We start from the raw sequence: 20,480 nt of genomic DNA on the forward strand, positions 1-20,480 counted from the left end.
TTCAACCCAGATTTGAGTTATATTTCATTTCTAACCCAGAGTTAATTTGTTCAACCCAGAGTTGATACAATCTTCTTCAGTGGATTTGACACCATTTCTTCCCCAGTGATTCATATCTCTCATCAGGCAAATTTTCAGGTTCTCTTGATATTTAATCTTCTTCTACCTTGAACGCTCGAAAGGCTAGTGCCAATCTCTCCTTCAGGTTTAAGACGATTAAGTAGGGGCAGCTGTTGCACCCCAAAATTTGCCCATCTAATTTTATTTTTAACTGGCTTAAGCATTGCATTCATCTGCATACATTCATCAAGTCATTCAACATTCAGACTTTACCAATCAATAAATCAGGTAGAGGATCAAAGATCTTGTTGACTTGGAAGTCATTATTGCTCAAGAATTTTTATCTATATTCAAAGGTTATTCAAGGAGTCTACCTTACTCAAGTTGATTTAAGATTGAATTAAGGGTTTAATTGAAGAGGAGAATTAATCGAGAATTTGTTCCCTGAAATTCAAGTGGATTCGAGTTCAAAGAATATCATAATGAATTAGAGTTATTAAGAATTTGTGTGTGATTTCCTGAGAAACAAGTTGCTTGAAACTTAAGGCATATGACATGTACAAGGATATTCAAGCATTTTGGAAAGCATGTTAATTCATTCATTCAATAATTATTCAACACTATTACAAGTTCGGTTCCCAAATGTCTCCATTACAACAATACAATTCCATTACAAAGAGAGTACAAAGAAAACTACACAAAAATATGCTTCTAACCAAGACGACATGATTTCATAAAGCCTATTACTTCTAAACCCTTTGCCATAAACCCTTCAAATGACCTTCTGCTCCAAACTTCACACTGCCATCTTACTGCCAATGCCATATTCCAGCCTTTTCCAAATCCTACAAAAGAAACAGAAGCATTTCAATTCAAATTCCAAACCATATAAAGTTCAAGGCATTTGGCATTATGTTGAAAACAGTTTAATCAGCAGCATACACAAAAAATAAGTTCACATCACTCATCATTAAGAGCAAAGCTCAGAAACTTGCAGCATCCAAACACTTGAAAACCTGCATTGACTACACATTCAGATCAGCTCTGCATCCAAAAGCCAAAACGGTCCAGTGCTTGTTAGTTTACCTTGATAGAGCAAAGAAGAAGATTCAAAATATTCAGACTAATATTGCTCATCTAGCATCCCCTGTTCTTAACTCAGTTTCAGCCTAACTGTTTTAGCTAACAGTAACCGAATCATCTAACATATAACCTCACAACTAACTGTTTTTCTTTTTAACCTTCAACCTTAACTAACTTAAACAGTTTAACAAACTAACAGTTTCAAACCACCTAACCGATTTCAGTTACTATCCTAACAACCACATAACTAACCTAACATTCAGTTACACATCTAACAGAATCTCCAACCGAACTCTAGCAGAAAAAAGAGAGTAGATAGAAGACTAACCTTCAACCGATATATAACAGGTTTCACCCTTCACATTTCAGCTCAGCCATTCTTGACTCTCTCAACAATTCACTTCATCACTTGACTCTCCCTTCACTACCAGAACCACCACACTTCAGTCTCTCTTCCCCATTCATCAATCTTCACTTCAACATTCATCACTCCTCCACCATTCTCCTCATTCATCATCATCTTCCACAATTTATCAATCTTCATTCACCACTTCTCATCACCACCATTCTCCTTCAGAATCTTCCTCAACCTCCATAGCAGAACCACTCTTCACTCTTCACTCTTCCATCTCTTCTATCCCCTTTAGACTCAACTTCACTCTCTATCTCCATCAACTCTCTGCAACTGCTTCAATAACAAAATCTTCAATCATCAAGTCAGAAAGAAACGGTAAAACAGAGAAGAAGAAGAAGAAGAAGAAGAAGAACGACTCAACAAAATTCATCTTTCTCCATTCACTTCTTCACCTTCGATCGTATTCATCACTCTGATCCGAATTCAATCATGGAAGAACCTGCAACGTAATCACCATCCTCAAAGAGATCGATCTCCGCCCCGGCATCGAATCCGCAACGGCACCTACTACAACTTCGTCACAATCTGCGTACAAGAACAACAGTCCATCATGTAACTTTCATCATCAACAACTTCACCATCGTCATGAATCCGAAAACGAAAGGAAGAGAGAAGCAAGAGCGGAGCTTACCGGTGAAATCAGGTGGTGGTGACGAGACTTCAAGAAGTTCCGGCCATAGATTTAGGATGAAGGGAAGAAATCGAAGCTCCTGTATGCGGTTTGCGCCTTGATTAGGTTGTGTTGTTGGAGTTCGTTCGGCCATGGATGCTTAAGCTCGTTCGGCCGTTTGCGTGCGTTCACGAGAAAGGAGAAGGAAAGTTGAAGAGTCACAATACAAGTAACCCTAATTTCTCTTTTTTTAATTAGTCTTTTTTAATTCTGTTAATTAATTGATTATAGAGTTGATTAAAGATTAATTCTAATAATTAGTGGAAATTGATTGAAAATCATAGTAAAATCTGAAAATGGATCATACAAAAATCCCTTGGGCCAAAACGCTATGAAATCCTGAGGCCCATGCTTTCTTTCAATAACAAAAACCTGCAACGAAAACTCATTGGGCCACGAATTTCCTACACCCCCATGTGTCCCATCACACTTTCTTTGTTATGCTGCAATCTGAATAGAAACTAGCTTGGGCCTGAATCACTCTTTGCACCCCCAATGGCCCGACGCTTCACCTTTTTGGCTAAAGAGAATTGTTGTAACAAAAAGCACTGTTTTGGCTTGTCTCCCAGGGCCCCTTTGCTAATAACACCACTGTATTAAATTCGCACCCCCTGTGTCATTTAGTTTTATTTGATTAAATTTAGGTTTACTTACCAATTTTTGTAGGTGATAAAATACTAATTTTCTCCTATCTTTTTTTTAGAATTTTAGTGTAAATTTTTGACATATAAAAATAATCACAAAAAAATATTAGTTTTAGGTCATTTGCTTTAGTCTTTTACTTGATTAGAACTCAATTCCTCTCATTAAAATCAATATAAAAATAGTAGTATTTTTAGGCCACTTTTGTACTATATTTTTTGGCTTGTTGCTTCATGCTTGTGTATAATTTGGTACCATTATATCATTCTCAATTTTGCTCATGTATCTTACTTATGACTTCTAATTGTGACTTTATTTTCATGTCTCTTTAATTCCTAACTTTAGGTAGAAACCATGACAACATTAGGACTTAGAAGTTCCCTTCATAACACTTAAGCTAGTTATTCATTTTAGGCTAGTTTTTCTTTCCCTTTTCTTTTCGACTTTAAAACATTTAATAAAGGAAGAGGCGAATCACACTTCACTAAAAGTGGGAGAGAAATGAGTGGGATTTATTCCCTAATCTGTTTCTCAATCACTTAGTGGGAGAGAAATGAGCGGGATTCATTCCCTAATCTGTTTCTCAATCACTATATAGAGAAATGAGTGGGATTCATTCCCTAATCTGTTTCTCGATCGCTATGTAGAGAAATGAGTGGGATTCATTCCCTAATCTGTTTCTCGATCACTATGTAGAGAAATGAGTGGGATTCATTCCCTAATCTGTTTCTCTACTATTATACACTTCTATGTGATTCAACTCGCAGATTAATTCCCTTAAAAATCACCAATCAAAAACATCTAAAATACCTAATAAAGGCTCATACCTAAACAAAGTAATGAAGTGGTGCGAAGCCTTGTATTGGGTTTTGTTCATCATGAAGTTACATAAAAAACACAAACCACACTCTTCATTTTTCTTTTGCCTCCGAGGCGCTTAAGAGCACGTTACTTCCGCTCCATTCCCAGCTTAAGACTCCAGAGGTCGAGCAGCGGAGTGCGAATGCAACTGTTAAACTAAAAAACACAAAAACAAACAAAAACTAAAGAGCCGAACTACGGCGCTCTGATTCCTGAAAAGGATACGTAGGCATTAGGTCGCGGGGCCTAAGCGAGCACAACTATTTATAAACCTTATTTTCCCCGTGTTTCTTTTCTTTCATTTGCATGCATTCCCTTAGCTTTAGATTCATAACACACCCTTAGAATAGAACAAACATAAGTGGATCCTGTGGAGTACCACAGACGTGAGGGGTGCTAATACCTTCCCCTTGCGTAACCGACTTCTTACCCGATCTTTAGTCGCAAGACCTTTCTTATCTTTTCTTTATTCTAGGTTTTCTGATATTCCTTTCCCTCTTTGGGATAAATATATTAGTGGCGACTCTGTTCACATTTCGCGAGCGTGCGACAGCTGGCGACTCTGCTGGGGATCCTGACTTAGTCGATCCTAGCTTTTGTTTGTTTTCTTTTCTTTGGGTGTTTGCTTATTTAGTGCTTTATTTCTTTACTGCTTTATTGCTTTATTTCTTTATGTATCGCATTTTATTTTCATATACTATGATTATTATTATGCTGTTCTGTTGGGATGGGATGTTACTGATTTGAGGTAAAAGGCCCAATACCCAGGCCAGAGCGATACTTAGGCTACCTAGGATAGAGTGGATAGTCATGACGCCAACAGAATGTCAGGTTCTGTTGATTGCGATCATGAGACCCACGACCAGTTGAGGTTCAAATGGGATACCATCGTTGGCATGTATTTGCAACGATGATGGTGTCTCAGGAGAATTGTTAACGCTGGAGACCTTTTGACCTACCTTGTACTAGATCATACCTGTGAGGGGGTTGGGAAATTTTGTTTTGCAAGAAACCATGCCTCCATCCTACCCCAAGCCATTCAGACTATCTATCATAATCAACGTCGAACCTCTGAATCTGGAAGGTTCGACCTTATGTGACTTATACAAAAGTTCTACATCAGTTATCTATCAGAATCAACATCGAACCTCTAAATCGGGAGGATTCGACCATCTTTGACTTATGCACAAGCTATTTATCCGGAAAGCAACGTCGAACCTCTGAATCTGGAGGGTTCGACCATATCTTATGACCATGAGAAGCTGTTATCTAAGAAGCTTTGATCCTTGATCCTGATTTATGCTGAATTTGCATCATCTTAACATTTTGCATTCATGCATGTGCATCCATGGTTACCAAGACTCTTACTTTCTTCCTCTCCATCAGATCAGACAAGATGATTCCTTGACACCAATATCTGACAAAGAGACAACAGACAAAGAATCATGGGGAATTACAAACAAGATCAAGCTACTATCAGAAAACTCCATGCCTCCTCATGGGGGGAACCTTCCACCATTGGAGCCTAAAGACTTTGTGTTTGTCAGAGAACATTTCATTTGCATTAGAATAAGGCCAAGCTTGCCATTGTATAGATTTCTCTAGTATTTTCAATTGTACTATTTTCGTTGTTATCAAGTACTTCTCACTGCAAGAAACTCATTCTGTTTGAATAAATAAAAATAATGCAATATACATGTTTTTCTCAAATCATTTCATCTTTGTCATTATGTTCATTGATATTCAACTCATCTGTCTTAAGCAACTAAAAAAAGGAGAATGATGAAAAATCAAAAATACATGAACTACTAACTGTATGCTTTTGGAACAAGATCCTGCTGACGATGTACAGGCATTATTTCAATTCCTAAACACCGGAGTTATAAGGGAGTGAAACCCTCGTCAACCCCTTTGAGGCTAAGAAGTAGTAGTTTCTTTCCAAAAAATACAAACCCTCAATCTTAACCAGGGGCAGGGTAGTCTTCAGCTAGTGCGACCGAGCGCTCAACTTTCAGGTATTCATCAGAGGATCAACCATATTTCATCCCTCATAACGAAAGAAGAAGAGCACTATCCACTATGGAAGTCTCTCATTCACTAAGAAGAAGGCAGTCACAACCTTTTCATCAAGTCAATCACCAAAGTCATACAACTTGTTCCCGAACGAGACAAAAAGGAATGAAAAGAAAGTTATGAATCATGATCAAAAAAAAGAAAGAAACAATAGCCCGCTAAGTCAAAAGAAAAAAAAAAGAAAAGCTTTGAAGCAAATGACTTAGGAAAAAATTAGGGCATATCCCGCTGGACAACGAAAACCAAAATCAAAAGAAACTTTTTGTCCAGGCAAAAGTTAGGGAAAGCAAAAGACAAAGCAAAAGAAAAATCCTCCAAGGGACAAGTTGTTGTGACCATCAACAAAAGCACCAAAGGGTGGCTGCCACCTCCATCAAAGCCATGAAGGATCCTCATCCATCATAATCCTTCCTGAAAGGTGAACACTCGTGTCAAACTAGTTGAACGTAGGACTGGAGAACAACACGAAGAAGGGGTGGGTTAAGTAGAACTTGAGCCTTTATCCTTTGTTTCTTAAACCGTGAACCCGGCCACGTTACAACCCTCAAAAGTCCTAATTGAAGTAGGGTTCGTCCCGAAAGCATACAAACTGTAAGAAATTAATTGAACATATAGTTTAGATGCCTCATATTAGCAATATAAATTTGTAAGAAATTTGAAATTCTACTGCCTAAATGATGCTATCTGCTATTTATACCTGTTAGGTTATTATACAGCGTATTAAACTCTTGAAGTTGTCCAGCAGGATCGTAGTTTCTCTCTTCGTAAATTAAATTATTTCCAAGCTCCTCAATTATGTAACCATGTGGTTTTGGCATTCCAGGAAAATCACTTAAACTCTTTCTACTTCGTCGAAGAAGTTTTTCAATTTCAATCAACGTTAGATTGAGAATTTCTTCATTTGTTAGCCGCAGACCTGTTAAAAAATAATATAAACAAATAGATGGTAAATATTGGAACATATCTTCAAAATAGAAATTAATTAATCTGATCACAATTGAAAATATACCTCTGTTGTTTGCAATCCTTTGCTGAGAATAAAGAATTCCATCAGATAACAGATGTCGAGTTTTACTCCATACATGCTTAGGCCTATTAATGCTACTTGACAATAACATGTGAACAAAAAGTAATCTCAAATAATGTCCAGAACCCCAATGAAATGCTTCTGTTATTGCAGATATGAATTCTCGATCATCCCCGATAAATCCCATAGCAAAACATGCATCACGGAAAGTATCGTACTTAACATTGTTTACTGTCTTTATTTCATCATAGCTTTTCGGTCCTTTAACATGTGTTAGCATCATCCTGAGATAGTACAATTCCCCAGTAGTTGGAGGAACCCAAATTAGTCTTCCAATTGTGTATCCCTTTTGTCTGGGCTTCTACTCTCTCTTTTTCTTAATGTATACAAACTTTGAAACAAAATTGCTATATGTTAGTTGGCGCGCTTCGTCGTATTTCTTGTTTGCTTCAAACCAAGATGTAAACATCGACTCAGTAACGCTCGGTTTATCAAGGACCGTGGTAATAGGGCTAACATCAGTATAGAAAACAGAATTTTGTCCCTCAGCATGAAAGTGAAGTCTTTCTACAGCCGGTTTTCTTCCATGAATAGAAAAACCATAAATTCTCCAAGCAGCTTCACTCGGAGAAACGTACCTACAGTCAATATACTGCTTTATTTCATCAACGGCGTCATGTTGCGAAGCAGATCCATCTTCATTCATGACAATTGCAGCAGTTATTCTGTCATATCCTTTGTTGATGTATTTGAACAAATATTTGACGGATGTGCTTTGATTGCACCATTTCATATTAATATGAGCTTTGTACTTCAACAATAACTTTGAATTGTAAGGAACAACAAATCTGTTGTCAATCTCAATTCCATTCTTAGAAACTGTGTGTCCGTTGTCCCTTCGTCTATAAACCGGATATCCATCTTGATCAACGATCGTATCACTTCTGAATTCTTTAGGGAAGTATTTAGAACATTTTCCTTCCTTCATACACGTAGAATTACGAAAAGCATTTCCGCAAGGTCCGTGTATCATGTGAGATTTGACCAAGTTATATAACTCTTCGTCGGTGTCCTTGTTTGGTATTTCTGCTGATATGATACGATCAATGTCAACAGGTGTTGGATACTTGCTCGACGGATGAAGGAAAATTAATATGTGCGCATGGGGCAGACCTCTTTTTTGGAACTCAATTGTGTACATATCTACAAATATAAAATTCAGATATTGGTTTATAATATGACATTCAAAATGAATAAGGAAATTAAATTAATCAAAGTTATAAATTACTTACACGCAAGAACCTTTCCCATGATACTCTTTTTGGTCAAATCGGACAGTAACGCATCAAATTTTAATTTAAAGATTCTTGTTATGAGATCAGGACGATCAGACGCTTTCAGATTTACAGAACTTAATACGCGCTATATTTCCGGCCAATTGGGATTACATGTGAATGTAATAAACAAATCAGGAAATCCAACATAACTACAAATTGCCATGCCATCAAAGTATAACTGATCCATAAATCTACGGCTTCCAACATATGACGAAGGTAGGACAACTCTTTTCCCTGTAGCTGCACCACGTGTATGTCCATTTGTCCTGGCATCTGCAAGATGATCATACTTGCCTACTCGTAGTTTAGACTGATTTTTTCTTAACCATCGAAGTCTTTCAGATTCTATCATTGTAAAACCATCTACCAAAAACTGCTGGAACAACCTCCTTGACCTGAGAATTGTCTGTGCCTCGTTTTTTCTTGACTGGATCCTAAAGGCGAACCACTCTCTGATTGTAAGTCTGTTTCTCTTGGTTGCTTCCTCCCATGGAACATCCTCAATTTCCGATACCGTAGCCGTTGTTTCTGCATTACGAACTGTGTTAGATCCTTTATTGCGATGCCGTATGTTTGGTCTGTAACCATCTTCACCGGAAGGGAAAAGTAAAGGATATTGAAATCCCAAATAAGACGTATGATATTCATCTATTCTCTGAAGCTGGCCACATTGTTTTTGCATTATAATATCCCTTTTTTCTGCAGTATCAACATCACCAACAATGAGAGCAGCAACTTCTGAAACTGTTGGTTGATTATATATTCTTCCATCATTTTGGCGCTCAGAAATGAGACGGAGTTTTAGATCAGCCACATTGCCTTCAGAAAGTCTATCCCTTGCCATCTTAAAAGACTGAGCATGAACATTATGTTCATATAACATTGAAGACAAATTGTCCACTATATTAATATCCACTCCGCTCCTTCTTCTGCAAACATCCAACGTATAAAGTTCAGATTCTTGATAATTGCAACAACAAAATAATAAACAGTGATGAAACAAAGATAGCTAAAGTAATAAACCTGAAAACATCAATTCTATTCTGAACTTCATGTTCAGTATCGAATATATAGAGCTGGGCAAAACGGGCCTTTTCACCTGGCAATGGTAACATGCTGCCTATACGATGACATGATTGACCTTGAATACGATAGTTAGGAGGACCTTTACCATTGTTAAATCTGTTGTCCATTTTAGCACCCGGAGAAGTAAATGCGAACATCATATTGTAAAGACGAATTTGTTGTTGGAATAGTTTTGATTCACTTTTGTTTTGGTCAAACAACAGGCTCTGCAATACGGGTGGGGGTTCTCTCAACAAAGGTATTTGAACCTTTCCTTCTCCACAACACATTGCTGACACTCAAATGATGGGTCACCTAAATCGTAGTATTCTCCTAAATGAATATGTACATTTGTTAGGTAAAATACATAATACATCATGAAATTTGAAAGTAAGAAACATATTTATAAAATAATCTACAACCTGAACTTTGAACATCTATTTCTTCAATGTCAGTGTCGAAACCTACGTCATGCTCGTCCATTGAATAGTTAGAAACTGAACTGCAGGCTACAACAACACAGTAAAAAAGATTTCGCAAATATTGTGTTATTATATATTGGTGAAATGTATGAATATTCAATATCGGTTAATAATCCAAAAAAAAAGTTACTTACCATCTGAAGAATTACCGGAACCTGCATCACCTTCACTGTCATCTTGGAAAAGTTCGTTGATATTGGAATCTGGATTTGGTGTATGGCTTGAAGATGCTGTCGCACCGCGCATAAACTCGTTATCAAATCTCCTTCCCAGGTTAACTCCTAAATTGTTAATGTTCCTTGCAGAAACAACTCTTGGGCGTTTTTTTGTTAATAAACTTGCAAATGTATTCAGAGTTGATATACTATGAGTTTTATGCTTTGTATTTCGATCAGTTATGCTAGAACTTGGAATATTTGGAGAAATAGAAGATAGTGGAAATCTGATATGTGAAGATATAGTATCAGTAGGAGGTTGAGTTTGATCTGCATTTTCTTTGTTCATTGACGCCAATCTCTGGGCTCTCTTAGCTCCAAGCACACGCTTTCTATGCTGTCTAGCATCAAATTGCCTTTTTCTTCTGACAACATTTATGAAGTGATCATGCTCGACACTTTGTTTCTTTTCCATGTTTTTTTACTTTGAACTTACAATCATTTTGCAAAATATGGCTGAATAAGGAGGCAAGCAGCAAATATATGGACAAAAACTCCCTCCAAACTTTTTATATGGAGGGAAGCAGCTGAATATGAAAGGTTTATGTTAATTAATATTTTATTCAGTTCAAAATCTTGTGACTTAATCATTAAAAAAAGCTAATCATTAATGCACCAAGCAACCATAATTGCATGAAGCGTGCAGAGGAAATAAGAACAAAATCGATGCATTGGTAAATGACTGCATGGACAACTAAGATAATAATCTAGTGCAAGTTACAGGTAATAGGTTTGGTAGGTATGATGGTTGACATCATGCTGGTGCAGTTTTCAAGAGTGACATTAAAAAACTTGTTAAATATACCTCGTTAGTATTTATTTACATCATGCATGCTGTTTGCAAATTTTGTTGATGAATTAAAAAAAACTTGCCCAAGATGAAACTGTTGAAAAATGTCTTTAAAGTAATTTTTTTAAATTTTGATGCTTGAGATGTCAGTATGGAAGTTATACTGCATAAACTGACTGTAAACATCAATTATAAATATATGGTTGATTAAAAAAAAATACTCTGCAACTAAGAAGGATTCTGATATACAATATATTAATCAAAAATTTATTTTCACTTGAAGGTTAAATATTCCATTATGGGAAAAAAATATGCAGTATTAAGACAATTAACTTGCAAGTGAGAAGATATATCATGTACGGTGATTAATTCAAACTTTTTTTTCAATTGATATGGATCGTTTGTATAGTCGGGCAATATTATATGCAGTATTAAACACAAATGACAGTTAATCTATTTAGCATTGGAATATCAAAATATTATAAAAAACCCTTGTTTTGCAGAAATTATAACAAAACCCAATTAAACATTGATAGACAATGCTTAGCAAATAATTCGTGTCTCTTGTTCCAAAAAAGTAAAACAACAGGAAACAAATGAATCCAAAATAATAGAAATGTTGGCACATAAACTGGTTCATAGGAGTCTTCAGGCATCAGATTCAATCTTAACTTTCTTTGCAGGCTTTGTTCCTGATAGTTGAGTAGTTCCATATGCTTGAAATTCAGATTCTACAACATCAAGATTAACGGGACTTCCTTTAGGTGGAGTATTGGTCACAACTTTATCAGGATCATTTTCTCCGTATGCAGACAACGACTCCTGGAAGAAAAAAAATAACAATAAGTACCAAGAAAATAATGTAATTTACTTCTTAATGTTCAGGCAACATTAACATACAATGGATTCATCGACACGATCAACGACTGGGTTTTGGTTTAAAGGTTTGCTATCCCCCTGCAGATCAGACATTGAGATGAAGATCAAGATACAAATATTGATAAAAGTCATATGTATATGTTAACACAAAAAATTCCATACTTCATCAGTAATATAATCTTTCTCAATTTCCTTTACAAATTCTTCGTCGTAAGAAAGTTTCCAAACAGATGCTTGGCCAAATGTTGGCTGAACTTTAGCCCTAAACGCCATTTTTTTACCAAGAAGCATGTCAAGTTCATCTAGATATATCATAGGGTCGTTGTCACCTTCCTACACATTAATTTTAATGTAAGTACAACACTTAATACAAATAAATATTAAAATAGATAATGAATTAAACTTAACCTCAAGCATTGCTTTATAAATACTATCAGCAGACTTTCCAATAATGTCGGCACAGTCAGTGTCCCAAAACACAAAGCGAAATTTTGATTCACCATCAACTACATATATGTCAACTCGATACCTTTTAGAAAAATGAATAGAAAAAAACTATTAGAACATAACAAATATTGAAACATGACTAATGAATTAATCTGATGAACAATTGAAAAATATAACATTGGTATGGCATGTTCTACATTCTGTCCACATGAACATTTGTATGGATTGTTCACATCAGATGCCTTTAAAGAACATTTAGTACATCCATAATAAAACCAACCATGTTTTGAGACAAAAAACCTTTGAGTTGTTCCAACAATAACGCATAACATGTCCTAAGATACAATAAGTTAAATATTAATAAATGCAACACTCTTACACAAAATCATCTGTATACAATAATATTGATCTTACTTTTCGAAATTTTCCATAACCATTTACCTGTTTCACCTTGCAAAGGTCACTCAGAGATATACACTTTGCCTTATGAACGAAACTTTCAACTGGGGTTGAAGGATAGAAAAACACTTAGAAAGGGGGGGATTGAATAAGTGTAACTTTAAAAACTTGGGCGATAAAAATAAATTGCACAATTATTTTTATCCTGGTTCGCTGTTAACGAAGCTACTCCAGTCCACCCCCGCAGAGATGATTTACCTCAACTGAGGATTTAATCCACTAATCGCACGGATTACAATGGTTTTCCACTTAGCCGCAACTAAGTCTTCCAGAGTCTTCTGATCACAACCTGATCACTCCAGGAACAACTGCTTAGTTCACTCCTAAGACTTTTTCTAGAGTCTACTGATCAACACGATCACTCTAGGCTTAGTTCACTCCTAAGACTTTCTGCTCAGCCAACTGCCAAGACTTCCTGCTCAGCCAACTGCTAAGACTTCCTGCTCAGCCAACTGCCAAGACTTCCTGCTCAGCCAACTGCTAAGACTTCCTAGAGTATACTGATCAACCGATCACTCTAGTTCCTTACAACTTAATGTAATCAATTCAAGAGTTTACAAATGCTTCTTAAAAGCGATAATCACAACTGTGATATTTCTCTTACAATTTAAGCTTAATCTCACTAAGATATTACAACAGCAATGTAGTGAGCTTTGATGAAGATGAAGATTCTGAGCTTTTGATTGAACAGCGTTTCAGCAAGTTAATTTGAATTGTCTTTGTTCAGGATCGTTAACCTTGCTTCTCATCAGAACTTCATATTTATAGGCGTTGAGAAGATGACCGTTGAATGCATTTAATGCTTTGCGTGTTCCGTACAGCTTTGCATTTAATGTTATACGCTTTTGTCAACTACCTCGAGCCTTGTTCACGCTGTGTCTACTGACGTAGCCTTTAGTAGCTTTAACGTTCCTTTTGTCAGTCAGCGTAGTCTGCCACGTGTACTTCCTTCTGATCTGATGTTTGTGAATACGACGTTTGAATATCATCAGAGTCAAACAGCTTGGTGCACAGCATCTTCTGATCTTCTGACCTTGAAGTGCTTCTGAGCGTGATACCATCTTCTGATCTTCAGTGCTTCTGATCTCATGTTCTTCTGATGCTTCCATAGACCCATGTTCTGATTCTGCTTCGACCATCTTCTGATGTCTTGCCAGACCATGTTCTGATGTTGCACGCTGAACCATTTGAGACACATCTTCTGAGCGCTGAATTATGCGTACTCTTTATATATTTCCTGAAAGGGAAATTGCATTGGATTAGAGTACCATATTATCTTAAGCAAAATTCATATTATTGTTATCATCAAAACTAAGATAATTGATAAGAACAAATCTTGTTCTAACAATCTCCCCCTTTTTGATGATGACAAAAACATATATAAATGATATGAATTTGCGATCAGAAAGAGTAGACGGCAAAAGACAAATTACACAGCTATAGCATAAGCATATGAATATGTCTCCCCCTGAGATTAACAATCTCCCCCTGAGATAAATAATCTCCCCCTGAAATAAATACTCGAAGAACTTTAATAAAAGACTTCCCTGATTATTTCGGTAGAGACGATCATATAAGCTTCTGCCTTCAGAGAATTCATAGCTTCTGACTTCTGCTTCCATTGGACAGCTTCAGAACTTGAATTTCTTTAGATCCTTAGAACACTCACAGCTTCTGACTTCTGCTTCCATTCAGGACAGCTTCAGAACTTGAGTTTCTTTGATCTTCAGACCATTCACAGCTTCTGACTTCTGCTTCCATTCAGGACAGCTTCAGAACTTTGAATTTTCTGGATCTTCTAGAACATTCACATCTTCTGATTTCTGCTTCCCTCGGATAGCTTCAGAACTTTGAATGTCTACCAACATCACTTCATGCTAGATTTGTATCAGAACATTGTTGAATGTACCAGAGCATCATCTGAGCATCTCTACATCCTGAAATGTTACAGAACAAAAACTAAACGACAAAAGTCAGCATGAACGAGTTAGAACATAAAATGTATATTCAAATACATGATATGTATCAGAGCCAAATGTATCAGAGCATTTAGGCTAAACACGTGTATCAGAGCAAATAATGTATCAGAGCCATAACATTATATGTATCAGGGCAAATAGAATTTTGTCAGAATTAGATAGACAAAGATATTCAAATTCTATTATCAGTGCTTCTGATTCATTCTTCTTTCTTGCTTCTGATCTCTGAAGCTTGACAGCACTCAGCTTGCTTCTGTTTCCATGGTTTTGCTTCTAGTGTTTGCTTTGAAGATGCACTTCACTTCTCTGTACCTGCAAAACACTTAAACTATGTAGAACTTGCAGTTCTTGTTAGTGAATGTGTGGGAGCCTTTACCCAGCAACTGATAGATTTAATCAAATCATTTATCATTTATCTTTCTCCCCCTTTTTGTCATAACATCAAAAAGAATATATAAAAAAAAAATTCAGATGTATAAAACGACAAAAGAAAACATTTACTGGAATGTAAAACAAAGAAACTTTTTCATTGATAATCAAAAGGTATTACAAAAGGTTCCTATGTTTAACAAGCAGAGAAACATTCCTAGCAAATACAAAACAAGCAGAAGCAGCAAGGAAAAGAAAACTACAAAGTAGAATTTCCAAAGAGGAAATGACTACAAAAAATTAAAAAATACAACATTCGGTCAAGAAACTCAACATAGAAGTTGAGTATATCTTCCCACAACTCAAGAAAGTCTTCTGTCTTTGAATGAAAGTTGATAACAACATCAAAGAAGGATCTGACTTGAGAGGTATTAGAAGAGCCATCCCGAGATGCACAGAGATCTGTCGCCTTTGAGTCATGGAGCTTCAACAGACTAAGGGTGAATCGCTAGGTTTTGAGAGAAGAAATGAAAAACGAGAGAGAGAGAGAGAGAGAGAGAGAGAGAAAAAAAACTTTAAGAGGAAAACAAAGAGATAGGAAACCGAAAACCATTTTGAAGAGTATTTAAAAGAAAATAAAGTGAAACGAATGATGAAAAGCATTTAATGTTACGTGACGTGAGGAGAGATAATAAAGACGAATGAGGTGACTAGCACAGTTACCTATGGTCGGCGTCCCTTCAACTGCACGCGCGCTTATCCATGAATAGTAACGACAGGTTTACCATCCCGAGATAAAGCGTAACAGCTGTTTTGCTTTAAAAGAGATTCTGAATCAACTTAGACAATGAAACGTTAGTAATAACCGAATCATAATTTCTAAAAGAATTCAATCAGAACTTCTGATTAAAAAAAAATGTTCCACATTCATTTCAGAAGATACTCATACATGAGAACTTCTCATCTTCTCATTCTGGGCATAAATCCATACTGATGTTCTTCAGAATGAACTTAAACCTATCTTCAGCTAGGGGTTTTGTAAAGATATCAGCCCATTGATGGTCTGTATCAACAAAGTTTAAAGATATAACACCCTTCTGAACATAGTCCCTTATGAAATGATGTTTTATCTCAATATGTTTAGCTTTTGAATGAAGAATAGGATTCTTAGATAAACATATAGCAGAAGTATTATCACAGAATATAGGAATGTTACTCTCAAATATCTGATAATCTTCTAACTGACTTTTCATCCAGAGCATCTGTGTACTACAACCAGCAGCAGCAACATATTCTGCTTCTGTTGTTGATAGAGCAATGGTTGCTTTCTTCTTGCTGTACCAGGAGATTAAGTGACTTCCAAGAAATTGGCAACTTCCTGAAGTACTTTTTCTTTCAATTCTGTCTCCAGCATAATCAGCATCGCAGAATCCTACTAAGTTGTATTCTTTAGATTTTCTGTAAACTAAACCAACATTAGTAGTACCTTTCAGATACCTTAGAATTCTCTTAACAGCAGTTAAATGAGATTCTCTAGGATCTGATTGGAATCTAGCACACAAACAAACACTGAACAGAATGTCAGGTCTAGAAGCAGTCAGATATAGAAGAGATCCAATCATACCTCTGTATAACTTCTGATCTACCTTCTTACTTACCTCATCCTTACCTAGGATGCATGTTGGATGCATAGGAGTTTTGGCTTCTTTGCAGTCCAGAAGATTAAACTTCTTCAGAAGTTCCTTCACATACTTGGTTTGGTGAACATATGTTCCTTCTGATGTTTGATTTATTTGTATTCCAAGGAAATACTTGAGTTCTCCCATCATGCTCATTTCAAACTCAGCCTGCATAGACTTAGCAAACTCCTTTCCAAGTGTAGCATTAGATGTTCCAAAAATAATATCATCTACATATATTTGACAAATTAAAATATCCTTTTCAAAGGTTTTACAAAAGAGAGTAGTGTCCACTTTTCCTCTAGTGAAATCATTATCCAGAAGGAAAGAACTTAAGCGTTCATACCAAGCTCTGGGAGCCTGTTTCAATCCATATAATGATTTCTTAAGTTTAAAAACATGATTAGGAGACATAGAGTCTTCAAAACCAGGAGGTTGATGGACATAAACTTCTTCATCTATATAACCATTTAAGAAGGCACTCTTAACATCCATCTGATAGAGAGTGATGTTATGTTGAGTGGCAAAAGAAATTAATAGACGAATAGATTCTAACCTGGCCACTGGTGCAAAGGTTTCTGTATAGTCAATCCCTTCTTGCTGACTATAACCCTGAGCCACCAGTCTGGCTTTGTTTCTTACCACTTCACCTTTCTCACTGAGCTTGTTTCTGAAGACCCATTTTGTACCGATTATGTTGAATCCATCTGGTCTAGGAACAAGATCCCAAACATCATTCCTTGTAAACTGATTTAGTTCTTCTTGCATAGCAATTATCCAGTCTGGATCTTCTAGAGCATGATCAACAGAAGTTGGCTCGATCAAAGATACAAGACCTAATTGACAGTCTGCATTGTTCTTAAGGAATGCTCTTGTTCTGATTGGATCATCCTTCTTTCCAAGAATGACATCTTCTGAATGACCAGAGATAAGTCTGGATGATCTTCTGACAGATGGTTCTTCAGAAATACTTAGATCCTCCAGAGAAGCTGATACTTGGTCTTCAGATTCTTTGCTTCTGAGAAGCTCTGCTTCTGATGCGTTGCTTCTTGGCTCAACAACTTCTGATATGTCAATATCATAACCTGCAAAATTATCAAACTGCTTTGGTTTTTCAGAACCAAGCTTATCATCAAACCTGATATTGATTGATTCTTCTACAACCAATGTTTCAGTATTGTATACTCTGTAGCCTTTTGAGCGTTCAGAATATCCAAGAAGGAAACATTTTTGTGCTTTGGAATCAAACTTACCAAGATGATCTTTAGTGTTCAGAATAAAGCATACACATCCAAAAGGATGGAAATATGAAATGTTGGGCTTTTTATTCTTCCACAATTCATAGGGAGTCTTATTTAGAATAGGTCTGATAGAGATTCTATTCTGAATATAGCATGCAGTGTTTATTGCTTCTGCCCAGAAATGCTTAGCCATATTGGTTTCATTGATCATGGTTCTGGCCATTTCTTGAAGAGTCCTATTCTTTCGTTCTACAACCCCATTTTGCTGTGGAGTTCTAGGACAAGAGAAATCATGGGCAATACCATTTTCTTTGAAGAATTCTTCAAAGAATCTGTTCTCAAATTCACCACCATGATCACTTCTAACCTTTATGATTTTACACTCTTTTTCAGATTGAATCTGAATGCAGAAATCAAAGAACACTGAATGAGTCTCATCCTTGTGTTTTAAGAATTTTACCCAAGTCCAGCGGCTATAATCATCTACGATGACTAATCCATATTTCTTTCCTCTGACAGATGCTGTTTTGACTGGGCCAAACAGATCAATGTGCAAGAGTTCCAATGGCCTTGAGGTAGAAACAACATTCTTAGACTTGAATGCAGGTTTGGAGAACTTGCCCTTCTGACATGCTTCACAAAGAGCATCTGATTTGAATTTCAGATTTGGGAGTCCTCTGACAAGATTTAGTTTGTTAATCTGAGAGATCTTTCTCAAACTAGCATGACCTAATCTCCTGTGCCAGACCCACTGCTCTTCAGAAACAGACATAAGACAAGTCACCTTCTGACTCATAAGATCTTGCAGATCTGTCTTATAAATGTTGTTCTTCCTCTTGCCTGTAAATAGGATTGAGCCATCCTTCTGATTTACAGCCTTGCAAGACTCTTGATTAAAGATTATATCATAACCATTGTCACTCAATTGACTGATAGATAAGAGGTTATGTGTTAATCCTTCTACAAGAAGTACATTAGAGATGGAAGGAGAGTTACCAGACTTTATAGTTCCAGAGCCAATTATCTTGCTCTTCTGATCTCCTCCGAACTTGACTTCTCCTCCAGACTTAAGCACCAGGTCTTGGAACATAGACCTTCTTCCTGTCATGTGTCGCGAGCATCCAGAGTCCAGGTACCATGACATGTTGTGCTTTGTCCTTCTTGCAGCCAAGGATATCTGCAATAGGAATAATCTTATCCTTAGGTACCCACATCTTTTTGGGTCCTTTCTTGTTAGATTTTCTCAAGTTCTGATTGAACTTGGGTTTAACATTATAAGCAATAGGAGGAACAGCATGATAATTCTTAATGTGAGTTTCATGATATTTCCTAGGTTGTGTCACATGCTTCTTAGTGTTTGTAATGTGAAAACTTTGTGCATGTGAAGTGTGCCTAATATCATGTGAGTGGCCATACTTGAACTGATCATACAATGGCTTGTATGTAATTTTCATTTCATCAACAGGTTCAAGTTTGTATGGGGTTTCACCCTCAAAACCAATGCCAACTCTTTTGTTTCCAGACACAGCATATATCATAGAAGCTAGCTGACTTCTGCCAATACTTCTAGATAAGAACTTCCTGAAACTTAAATCATATTCTTTCAGAATATGGTTCAGACTAGGAGTGGATTTTTCTGAATTAGAAGGAGATCCAACATCATTGGATAATTTTAAAAGTTTATCTTTCAATTCAGAATTTTCCAATTCAAGCCTCTTTGTTTCAAATTCAAATTGCTTTTTCAGCTTTTTGTATTTGAGACTGATCTGAGACTTGAGTTCCAGAAGTTCAGTTAGACCGGAAACTAACTCATCTCTAGTAAGTTCAGAAAATACCTCTTCAGAATCTGATTCTGATGTAGATTCTGATCCGTCATCTTCTGTCGCCATCAGCGCACAGTTGGCCTGCTCATCTTCTGAATCATCTTCTGACTCATCCCAGGTTGCCATAAGACCTTTCTTCTTATGAAACTTCTTCTTGGGACTTTCCTTCTGAAGATTTGGACATTCATTCTTGTAGTGTCCAGGCTCATTGCATTCATAGCACATGACCTTCTTCTTGTCAAATCTTCTTTCATCAGAAGATTCTCCACGTTCAAATTTCCTTGAACTTCTGAAGCCTCTGAACTTCCTTTGCTTGCTCTTCCAGAGTTGATTTAGCCTTCTGGAAATCATGGACAGTTCATCTTCTTCTTCAGATTCTGATTCTTCAGGATCTTCTTCTCTAGCCTGAAAAGCGTTAGTGCATTTCTTGATATTAGATTTTAATGCAATAGACTTACCTTTCTTTTGAGGCTCATTTGCGTCCAGCTCAATCTCATGACTTCTCAAGGCACTGATAAGCTCTTCCAGAGAAACTTCATTCAGATTCTTTGCAATCTTGAATGCAGTTACCATAGGACCCCATCTTCTGGGTAAGCTTCTGATGATCTTCTTTACATGATCCGCCTTGGTGTATCCCTTGTCAAGAACTCTCAATCCAGCAGTAAGAGTTTGAAATCTTGAAAACATCTTTTCAATGTCTTCATCATCCTCCATCTTGAAGGCTTCATACTTCTGGATTAAGGCAAGAGCTTTTGTCTCCTTGACTTGAGCATTTCCTTCATGAGTCATTTTCAAGGACTCATATATATCATAGGCCGTTTCCCTGTTAGATATCTTCTCATACTCAGCATGAGAGATAGCATTCAGCAAAACAGTTCTGCATT

General features: G+C 36.6%; 1 long non-coding RNA gene across 1 annotated transcript; it reads right to left on the reverse strand.

The window, feature by feature from the left end:
* Nucleotides 1-271: 271 nt before the first annotated feature.
* LOC131633176 (uncharacterized) lies at nucleotides 272-2,436 on the reverse strand. Its single transcript, XR_009293246.1, has 3 exons — nucleotides 2,190-2,436; nucleotides 1,003-2,083; nucleotides 272-905 (listed from the first exon to the last, which is right to left on the reverse strand). It is a non-coding gene; the product is annotated as an uncharacterized LOC131633176 (long non-coding RNA).
* Between the last annotated feature and the right edge of the window lie 18,044 nt (nucleotides 2,437-20,480).

The sequence above is a fragment of the Vicia villosa genome, unplaced genomic scaffold (assembly GCF_029867415.1).
Source record: "Vicia villosa cultivar HV-30 ecotype Madison, WI unplaced genomic scaffold, Vvil1.0 ctg.001083F_1_1, whole genome shotgun sequence".
In the NCBI taxonomy this organism is placed as follows: domain Eukaryota; kingdom Viridiplantae; phylum Streptophyta; class Magnoliopsida; order Fabales; family Fabaceae; genus Vicia; species Vicia villosa.